The 10,778-nt window shown below is 34.8% G+C and overlaps 1 protein-coding gene across 3 annotated transcripts in view; it reads right to left on the reverse strand.

The window, feature by feature from the left end:
- Positions 1–5,412, reverse strand: part of LOC136042027 (late secretory pathway protein AVL9 homolog) — a 111,333-nt gene extending 105,921 nt beyond the window's left edge. For 2 of the 3 annotated variants that reach the window (XM_065726885.1, XM_065726882.1), the window contains exon 1: positions 5,259–5,412. The gene's annotated coding sequence lies outside the window, so the exon portion shown is untranslated. The remainder of the gene's footprint in view (positions 1–5,258) is intronic. The other variant, XM_065726883.1, reaches the window with a different exon arrangement.
- Between the last annotated feature and the right edge of the window lie 5,366 nt (positions 5,413–10,778).

A 10,778-nucleotide genomic window follows, 5' to 3' on the forward strand; every position in this document is an offset into this window, starting at 1 on the left:
TGCAAAATAGAGCACAAAATAATTAATCTAATTGTAAAGATTTTATTTTAAAAAAATAAAATTTTAAAGTTAATTTTGTCTATAACCTAGGGTTATGGAAAGTGAGGGGTAGGGTGGAGCTTATTTTAAAAATTTTGGAAATATTATTTTCTTACCCCCCCCCCCCCTAAGTTGTTCCATATCACCTGAAAACATTGTAGAAAAAGTTTGAGTCATTTATAATAATTTTTAGGGGTAGCTCAAGTACCTCAAAGATTAAGAAAAAAAGTAAAAAAGAAGGATTTCAAGCAACTTGTATTTTGCTTAAAAACACATAAACACAATTGTTTAGTTCCTATTTATGGTTGACCGGATAGAGTCTGTTTCCTGATATCGGGATAAGCTCTGCAGTGTTCATTGACAACTTGCAGCAGAACCAGACATAATTTAGCTGGCAATGCAAAATTTCCATCCTTCAGAGATGAAAGTTCAGACTTGTTTGCTTTTGACCGGTTGCGCTTACTAGAGTCTCGGACACTAAGACTCAGTCTGGTGTAGTTTTTTGCTCGAGGCGCTACTGTATCAGTTCTGTTTTGTTATCAGTGTTGTTTTTTTTACAATAATAAACTAATTGTGTATTAACTAGATTTGAACTAGACAGTAGATTTCTATAACGTTAATGACTACTGAGCGTTGATTGACGAATTTGAATGTAACTGAGCCTATTCTTTTGTTGGAGAAGCAATGAGTTGAACAATTTTTGCTCTTTTTTCTAAAAAAAATTCACCCTACCTGTTCATGATTATAAATTCTGTTTTCTTTTTATTTCAGACCCAATTGAGACTGAAAATGTTAGCAAATGCAACTAGATCTCGAACGGAGTTATATCTCATTGGTAGCTCTGTGTCTGAATTAAGAGGTAGCAAGCTGCCTTCATTGCGAATGGCTCTTGGGTTCTTCCTTCATCTCCAACTTGAACTGAATGAGACCATTAGGCACTTGTCGGCTGCTGCTGTAACCGAACTAGCAAAGTTTTGGCGGAAAGCTCGAATTCCAATGAGAGATCATCAAAACTGTCAAACCAAGCTTGAGCAGGCATTTGAAGAATGGCGTCTTCTCAAGAAGAACAAAGCACGAAAGTCATCAACTCAACAGGCGAGAGAGGCGGCCTTCGTATCTAGGCTCGAGGATCTTTTTGACATCGCTCACGCCGATGCCCTGAACACGATGTCAATACAAGAAGACAAAGATTTCTTGTTAGCCCAGCGAGAAAAAGGGAGAAGGGGGTCAATGGTTGGCGTAGATGAAACACTAGCTTGCAAGGAGAAAAGGGTGTCTGAGAGAGAGCAGCAAACACTTAAAAGACGACAGCAAACAGAGAACATACAACAGATAGAGGCTTCCACAGCCGAACTTATCACATCTGGTTCAGAGATTAGCGCAGCAGAAGACGTTGACAGTGAGGGGGCTGTTGGAGGAAGCAGAACTCAAAAAAGAAAGAGTGGCCGAAAAGCTGTAGTTACACCTGAACTAGCAGTAGCTCTTGATCGTACTAAAGTATCAGACCGCAAGGCTGTTTTTGTCATAGCAGAAACTGCCAAAAGCTTAGGAATGACTATTGACCAACTAGCTCTAAATAGAGATTCAGTTCGCCGACTCAGAGCAAAACATCGAATTCACAGTTCTGCAAGCATCAGAGCCAAGTTTCAGAGTGATGTTCCCCTTGTTGTCCACTGGGACGGCAAACTGATCCCCAACCTCATTGGAAAAGAGAAGGTTGATCGTCTGCCTGTTTTGGTTTCCAGAAAAGAAGTTTTACAGCTACTCACAGTAGCCAAGCTTCCATCCAGAACAGGCGAGGCTCAGGCTTCTGCTGTCTTCAGAGCTATTGAAGACTGGGGCATACCCGGCAACATCCAAGCCATGTGTTTTGATACTACAAGCTCAAACACTGGCAGGATCTCTGGTGCTTGTGTTCTGTTGGAGCAGAAGCTAGGTAAGGAACTCTTGTCACTGGCTTGTAGACATATTATGGAGCTCGTCATTGGTGCTGCGTTTCAAGTGTGCATGGGATCGACATCTTCTCCTGAGGTTCCACTCTTCAAACGCTTCCACGACTATTGGAGATTCATAGATACAGATAAATATGAAACAGGAATTGCAGCTGATGATGTGGCGCATCTAGTGGATGACATCAAACAAAGTACCATCGATTTTGCTAACAAGCACCTTGAACAGAGCCAGCTGAGGGATGATTACAAGGAATTCCTGGAACTTGTGCTCATCTTTCTTGGTGCTACTCCTGCGAGAGGAGTACGATTCATGTCACCTGGAGCAGTGCACCATGCCAAATGGATGAGCAAAGTGATATACAGTTTAAAGATCTGGATGTTCAAGGCTCAGTTTAGACTGACTCTCACAGAAGAAAGAGGTTTGCATGACGTGTGTGTGTTTGCAGTACGTGTGTACCTGAAAGCCTGGATCTCTGCACCTTTAGCCTCAGGTGCTCCGTACAGTGACCTACTACTGCTGAAGTCGCTGCTCGAGTACTCGTCCATCCATTTGGCAATCTCAAAGGCCACATCAAACAAGTTTTCCGGTAACTTGTGGTATTTGTCACCCAAACTCGTTGGCTTGGCTTTCTTCAACAGTCACGTCAGTTTGTCAACGAAGAGACTGATGGTGAGTACCATGCAGAATGAAGACGACCAGGAACAGGAACATACCAAGCGTATCACCATTGATCTTGATTCAGCCAAGAATAAAAACCTGGAACATTTTGTTACAGCAAAGTCAGCAAAACTTTTTCAAATGATGGATCTTCTGGATGGATTTCTCACAGTTGATCCAGACCTGTGGGAAGATAGACACAACTACAAGCTAGCGTCAGAAACTGTGAGGTCACTCAAAGTCGTCAATGACCACGCTGAGCAAGGAGTGGCACTCATTCAAGAGTACAGCGGTTTTATAACCCATGATGAGTTGCAGCTGCAATTTCTGCTGCAAGTTGTCAATGAACACTGCAGAGTTTATCCCAACAGCAGGAAGCAGACTCTGTCAGGTCAACCATAAATAGGAACTAAACAATTTTGTTTATATTTTTTTAAAGCAAAATACAAGTTGATCGAAATCCTTCTTTTTTTTTCTTTTTTCTTAATCTTTGAGGTACTTGAGCTACCCCTAAACATTATTATAAATGGCTCAAACTTTTTCTACAATGTTTTCATGTGATATGGAACAACTTAGGGGGGTAAGAAAATAATATTTCCAAAATTTTTAATTTTTAAAATTTTTAATTGAAATACTTCTTTTTTTTCTTTTTTCTTAATCTTTGAGGTACTTGAGCTACCCCTAAACATTATTATAAATGGCTCAAACTTTTTCTACAATGTTTTCATGTGATATGGAACAACTTAGGGGGGTAAGAAAATAATATTTCCAAAATTTTTAAAATAAGCTCCACCCTAGTGAGGGGGGAGTCATTTTCACTTGACATGGAAAAATCAGCAACAACTTTGCCATCCCCTCCCCTTCCAGATTTTGATGAAATTATACTACTGAGTAGCTGTTGTGTCAAACATAGGGTAAAAGCAAGATATGTTAGATGTATTTCTAAATTGCCAATTTTATGCTTATTTTCATGGTTTGGCTCATGTTTTTGGAAATTCATCCCCAGCCCCCTTGAATAATCTTATATAGCTGTTTCCAATGTAGAAATAAGTAACATAATAATTGATGAGAACTCATTCAAAAACAGATAAAAATTGGGGATAAGAAGAAAATATGATTCAATGATGATTGCTGCATTGTAAAGTCAGAATTGCATGATCTCTTGTTTAGTTTATTCATATAGGCTAGCCTAGGGCTATCTGAAAAAAATAGAGGATGTCTATGGATAAATTGTCAAAAATGCAAACCAAATCCTGAAAATAAGCATAAATTTGGCAATCTAAACATGTTTCTCTTTTTGCTCTAGCATGTATCTTGTAAAGGTGGAGGAGTTTAGATTACTAACCTAAAAATAAGGTGAACATTCCACTTGGTGCCTTTTTTTTTCCATGCTCTTTCTGAGTTGTTTTAGGCTACCCAGAAATTCAATTTTCATGGACCCTTAAAGATGATACCTTTTTTCTTATTTATGGTTTTATAAAATGGTAAAAACAATAATTTTTAGTTCACTGTTAATTGTAGTTAACACAGTTCAACTGCAGCTCACCTATACTTTACCTCTAATTCCCTAATGTGCAATTACAGAGCAAAAATTATATATATATCTCATGTGTTTTCCAATTCTCAATTTTGCCATAGTTAATACAATTTGTATGTATACTGATTGAAACAAAAATAATACTAACAGGTTAAAGTAAACACAGTAGTTTCTTGAAGATTTATACATTGATTTCTCAATTAGATCTTGATGAATCAATGCCTGTGGATAACATAATTTATGCAAAATGGAATCATAATCAAATAAAAAATTTTTGGCCAATATTTTAACCATTTTCTTTAGCAAAAAAGAAGAGAAAAAATGTCTTATCTTTGAGAGTCTATAAAGGGCTTAAAATTGAGTTTTTCAGTAAACCAAAAATTACATTCAATAAGACCATAACAAGACACTGAGTAACATATCCATCTTATTTGTAGATTGGTAGGCTAACATAACTTCTCTATTTTTACCATGTCTTCTTCTGAACAGGTGCAATTCTAGACCTTTACCTGAAGGGGACTGGAAATTTGGGCTAGGGAAAGAATTTGGTTGTATTACTGGTTATTCTGGGCTGAGAGTTGGCCTAATAGCTTATTATTACCTCGACCCAATATAGCATGTGCTATACAGGCTACCCTATGTTTATAGGCTACATAAAGTTGTCTACCTTCTTTAGGCTAGGCCAATTTTCAATCATAAAGTCCTCTTGGATAAAACCAAATAAAAAATTATGCTTAATAAATAACAGCTTAAATCTTCCTGAGATAGAGTCTAATCTAATTGATGTAATGTGCTTGGAAACCAGCTTTAACCTATAAGCCAAAACAAAGTCATACTCCAAAAACACTCCTATTGTAATAATAGGGTTAAATCAAGGTAGATTGCAATAATAGGATGAAATCGAGTTCGATTAGTAATATAAGCCAAGATTTTGGTATTTTTGCGTGTCACTCTGGACTAGAAACAATTAATCATGATTATCATTGCCTGTTCTAGCATAGGAAACTAGCCTATCTTGTAGGCCTATATATCAGTCATAATTTCTAATAAGTCTAAATAAAGAAAAAATCACCCGAAAGAGGAATGAGGAGTTGAAACTGATCTGACAGTACTAAAGTTATATTAACAGATAATCATCTAATTCCAGTTCTATTTCATAAACAGAAGTCCTAATCAGCAACACAGACAACCTCTCATATGTTTGAATTAAAGCGAAAAACATTTTGCTAACTGCCATCTAATACAAACTTGTCATCCAATTCTCTCGTGCTCATCGTCCTGGACAACAGGACTATTCCGCTATTCGGGTTCCTTCCTTGTCCCATTAAAAAGCCCTGAAAATAGGTATAGCAAAATTTCCCAGTGGAGGCCCAAAACTAAATATATATTGCTTGAACACTGGCATGGCACACGCTTGTATGTACGTAATTCGTAATTTACTGTGCATTATCTTCTAACCGGAGATTAATGTGAGCTTCTGCTTGATGTCAAGGAGTCACTAGAGGTTTGATACAATCCTCCCTTAAAGCCGTGACCTATCTAGATTGTTTTTCTTAGAAAAAATACTAACAAAAATGTCAATATACCAGTTTTAAGAAAAAAATTATCATGCCGAATTTGAGGAAAACCAAATAAGTATAGATTCACAATTATTACTCGTTTAATTAATAAAAAAGGCATATACTATTAATTAAAAGAAGTTTCATGGGGAGTGTTGAAGGCTTTCTTCCACACAGAATTATATGTTCGTTGTTTATTTTCTGGTAATAGCAGAGCTTTTAAGCTATGTATTTGTTTAACACGGAAAAATGTCACGTACAACCTACCCTGATTAAGAACACGTGTACGAAGGTCGACAACATCAAATTTGAAAATCTAATCTTTCGATTTATATATGATCATCGTAAATTCTGGTCTAAGCATATATATATATATATATATCATGAAAAGAGAAATCACCAATGTAACAGCACAAACACACATGAAAAAAAAGAGACAGAAGGAGAAAAGGAAGACTGTTTTCCTAAATTAGTGATTAATATAGACCAGCACTTGAATGAGGCCTTAACCCTACTCATCCATACAATCACATGGGTCAAACAGCATAGTCAAACACAATCAACCATAAAGAATAATCCATGGACAGGCAGTCATGTCGTCAATAAGTATAAGTCGTCATTTACCAAACAATAGAAAAAATAGTAAAGACAAATAATTCAGAGGCAACAACCCAACACAAGGGCTCATCAGGAGAATACACTGGCCTATAGGGTTTCGCCACTTTAAATTCTCTACCCAGCCAAGTGTTGTGGCTACCACAGAATTTCCATGGCATCCCTGTGTCAGGTATCACTCCCAAAATACATGCCTATGAAAAAAAACAGCAAATGTAAAACAACCAAGTAACACCAAAACAAGCTTATCCTGTTAATATATCCCTCTTTTTAGCAACAATAGGTAAACTAAATATGATAAAATTTACCAAATCACAAATATTAACACATTGCAAAAAAAAAAAAAAATTAATGAACTAAACAATTACAGAATTCATCTTTACCATGTGGCTATTTAAAAAAAAAAATCCGCTCTATTAGAAACACAATTCAAAATAAATGGCGCTGCATCATCATTTGTCGAACCTCCGAAATCAGTTAAAAATTTCTTAAAGTATTTCCAGATAATTATTTTCATATTTATTTAAAAGTTCGTTATAATGAAAACTAAATTTTTTTAATTGCCAAGTTAATTTATTTTCAGAAAAACCTCTTGATATCAATTTTTGGCTTAAGATTTTACATCTATTTTTAAAATCAATATAATTACTACAAATCCTTGCATAACGGAGTAACTGTGAGAAAAACGCAGAATATGTAATATTTGAGTGTATATTACTTTCAGGGAATGGGAAACTAATCACTTCAAAATCAAAATCATCCGTTTTGTTATACATTTTAAAACTTAATTTATTATTATTACAAATATTTACATTTAAATTTAAGAAATGATCTTCATGACCAGCGCCATGACTAGGTTCAAGAGTAAGCTCTGATCGATATTTTTTAGAAATATCAATGAAATCCTTACAATTTAAGACCAAAATATCATCTAAATATCTTTTATTATTTGACAAAACATGTTTTAAATTATTTGGATTATTCTTGTCCGTCATATATTTATATACTAGTTGACTTAAAAACAAGTCAGCTATAAATGGGCTGGCATCCCCCCCCCCCATGGGAATCCCCACGATTTGCTTGTACAAATCAGCACCAAGTCTTATATAAGTATTGTATAAAACAAATTCTAATAACTCAAAAATCATATCCAAGCTGTAACATCTCAAGTTAACTGTGGTATTAAAGCAGTTTGTCCATATAGCTTTTTTATTATAAGTGTCTATTTTTAAGAGCCTTTTACTAGATAAGATGAAAGATTTCTTGATAACAGTTTTTAAATTATCTAACACTACATTAAGTGATAAATTAGTATACATTGTCGCAAAATCGAAAGACTCAATTCTTTTAGCTGAAACCATTGTTAAAGACTGTATCACCTGCAGTGAATTATTAACATTCCAATATGGATTAAAATTCGAAAACTTTTTAATGCCAGCACAATAGGTTTTAAGTTTATTTACAATTGCCTTCAAAATTAAAGAGAGGTCAGTAACAGCAATGCGGGTTTGACATTTAGCTGCTCCAGCAATAAACCGTGGTTTAGGGGGATTCTTATGAAATTTTACACTCCAATATAGGAAAGGGAACTTTTTATCATTGTCATTTATTTTGATATTAAAATTTTTTAAAAAGTATTTCTTCAGTCTTTTCAATTAAATTCTCATCAACTAAATTTACCTTTTCGTAAACATTAGTTGTGCATAACTCCCTTTTTAAGATATCACAATACAGCTTCTGACAAATTATGGCAAAATTATTATTAGCTTTATCCACTGGCACAATTACAAATCCATTCTGTAGATTAGCAATTGCTTGTTTAATCTTCGCATTATAAAATAATGATTTAGTGTTACTATTTTTTTAAAATTAGAATATATTTTATTTCTTATTCTACTAATAATTAAATTCTTCCAACTTTGAAAACGATCTTTACTTTTATTCTCTTTCTTACACCACTTATCAATAAATAAACCAAAATCATTTTCCAAGCCATCAAGAACACTCGATGGTTTCAGATGATGAGAAAGAAGGAAATTAGCCCCTTTATTCATTATAATTTGAAGATCATCTTGCTTTATTATTGACAAGTCCCCTGTTATAACATGTTTGTAAGTAGGATTTACAAATGGGCCATGTTGCTTACAATTTCAAACCGGTTTCCAATTTATATCACTATCTAATCTTTTAAGTATTAAATTATGATTAAAAATAATTTGCCCAATAGTTTTTGAAAATAAAAAAAAACAAGTTTTTTTAACGGAAATTAAGGAGCGTAATTAAAACTTAAAACGAACAGAAATTACTTAGTATATGAAAGGGGCTGCTTCCTCATCAACGCCCCGCTCTTTACGTTAAAATTTGACTCTTTCTCTTAACATTACTTTTTAAAACAGTAAAAAACTTTAGCGTAAAGAGCGGGGCGTTGATGAGGAAGCAGCTCCTTTCACATACTAAGTAATTTCTGTTCGTTTTAAGTTTTAATGTCGCTCCTTACTCTCCGTTAAAAAACTTCTTTTTTTATTTGATTTCTGAACGTTTTTGAATCAATGAATATTTTTATTTTAGCTCTCTGGAGATGAATAATTAAAACAAAATTCGCATATTTATCTTTTTGGCTAATTGGCTTTCTCATAGTTTTGATCGAAAGATTTTGAGAAAAAAGGAGCGGGAGAGGAGGCCTAGTTGCCCTCCGGTTTTTTGGTTACTTAGAAAGGCAACTACAACTTTTAATTTTTTACGAATGTTTTTATTAGTAAAAGATATACGTAACTTATAAATTAGCTTACGTAACAAACTTCTGTATTCTTATGTTTTTATTACGTATATGAGGGGGTTTACCCCCTCGTCAGTACCTCGCTCTTCACACTAAAGCTTAAATTTTGTCCCAATTTCTTAAGAATGACCCCTGAATCACAAAAGCCATAGAATAAATAGTTGAAATTACTAAAAATGCTTTAGCGTAAAGAGAGAGGTATTAGGAGGAGGCGAGCCCATCATATGCGGAATAATTTCTCTTCGTTTTAAGTGGTTTTAATTCTGCTCCTTACTTTCATTTGAAAAAACTTTTTCATATTTCTTTTTCCATTGTTTTTTTTAAATAATGCTAGAAAATCCTGCACTCCCTTCATGGAAATTCTCTTCCCCCATGATAAATTTCCTCCTAACATATCCCCTCTTTTCAACCCCTCCCCCCTCAAAACCAAAAAAATCCCCCTGAAAACGTCGGTACACTTCCTAATAACCATTACTATATGTAAGCATTGGTCAAAGTTTGTGACTTGTAGCCCATCCCACGGGGACTGTGGGGGAGTAAGTCGTCCCCAAAGACATAGTTATAAGTTTGTTTCGACTACGCTGAACAAAATAGCTATCTCAGAATTTTGATTTGGTGACTTTGGGAAAATAATTAGCGTGGGAGGGGGCCTAGATGCCCTTCAATTTTTTGGTCACTGAAAAAGGGCACTAGAAATTTTTATTTCCGTTAGAATGTGCTCTCTCGCAAGATTCTAGGACCACTGGGTCGATACGATCACTCCTGGGAAAAACAAACAAACAAACAAACAAATAAACCCGCATCTATCATCTGCCTTCTGGCAAAAATACAAAATTCCACATTTTTGTAGATAGGAGCTTGAAACTTCTACAATAGGGTTCTCTGATGCTCTGAATCTGATGGCATGATTTTGTTAAGAATTTTATGACTTTTAGGGGGTGTTTTCCCCTATTTTCTAAAATAAGGCAAATTTTCTCAGGCTCGTAACTTTTGATGGGTAAGTCTAAACTTAATGAACTTATATATTTAAAATCAGAATTAAAATGTGATTTTTTTTATGGAACTATTGTTATAAAAATTCTATTTTTTAGAGTTTTGGTTACTATTGAGCCAGGTTGCTCCTTACTACAGTTCGTTACCACGAACTGTTTGATACACTAAGTGCACAAAAAATAGACAGCTTTATTATCCTTATCATTTAAGACAAAGACCTCTGAAGTGAAAATCTAACGCTTAAGCCATTGCCCATTTGCCCGCACCCTTTTTCACAGGTTACAAACCATCTCATTTAGGCTATAGCGAGAAAATTCTCACTTGTTGTAATATTTTCTATGATCTCTTCCATCATAAAAAAATTCCTTCATATGGCCTTACATCTCCTTGATATTTCTCCCATTTTGTTAATATGCAAATGGAGATAGTTATCAGCACGGGCAACACGAGATAGTCAGAACTGAAAGAAACTTCTAAATTGAAACGCTCTCATAAGAACCAAAAATAATAAATTAAGCTGGACCAGCTCAATTAACTAAAGAACACTACTTTTAACCCTTTTTATGGCATTTCACACCAATTTCTATGTCAGGCGTGGAAGAATCCTTTTTAATGTGATCGTCTTTCGTCTACACCTTTAAATAACAAT

This window comes from Artemia franciscana, unplaced genomic scaffold, assembly GCF_032884065.1.
Source record: "Artemia franciscana unplaced genomic scaffold, ASM3288406v1 PGA_scaffold_56, whole genome shotgun sequence".
Taxonomy (NCBI): domain Eukaryota; kingdom Metazoa; phylum Arthropoda; class Branchiopoda; order Anostraca; family Artemiidae; genus Artemia; species Artemia franciscana.